This window comes from Frankliniella occidentalis, unplaced genomic scaffold (genome assembly GCF_000697945.3).
Source record: "Frankliniella occidentalis isolate FOCC.00 unplaced genomic scaffold, Focc_3.1 Scaffold32, whole genome shotgun sequence".
Lineage (NCBI taxonomy): Eukaryota > Metazoa > Arthropoda > Insecta > Thysanoptera > Thripidae > Frankliniella > Frankliniella occidentalis.
In genome coordinates, this window is record NW_026267162.1 from 315,050 (window position 1) to 315,670 (window position 621).

The window sequence follows — 621 nt, forward strand, 5'->3', positions numbered from 1 at the left end:
GGGGGGGGGGTAGAGAAAAACGCAAGACAAGAAACGGCGGAGCGGGGCAAGAAGGTGAAGAAGAATGTGCGTCCGCCTCACTGCCGTTTAAAATCACATTACGTCCTGCGAGGTGCAGGCCAGCCCGCTACGCCGCGCCACCCACAGGCACGTCGGCGCAGGGGCCCGGCGCTGCCCCGCACCGCGCAGCACTGCTCACCCTCAGGAAAGAAACGGACGCGCCTGCCCAGACACACACGGACGCATATCTTTACCACGGTGGCGCGGCCACCTTGGAAAAATATTATTTCGCAGTCCGGCCATAGCCTGGCAGTGAAGCCCGACAACAGTGCGGACCTTTTCCCCGGAAAGCAAACAAAAACTGAAGGAAAAAAAGAAAGTTTTTTTCTACGCACCGCGGCTTGCAAGGAAGAAAGACAGTGGCGGAAATGTTGGTTCCGAAACCTGAATCTGAGGTTGTAGAGTCTTTCGGCTCGGCTAAATATACTCTTCGGGCGCAAAGAAGAGTCGGAGAACAGAATTTGGGTTTTTACTTTTACGCTTACGGAAAAATCCCACAGCAAAATAGCACATTGTAGCCCGCGTATCTCCGAGCATACCTCACAGCACATCACCCCACCC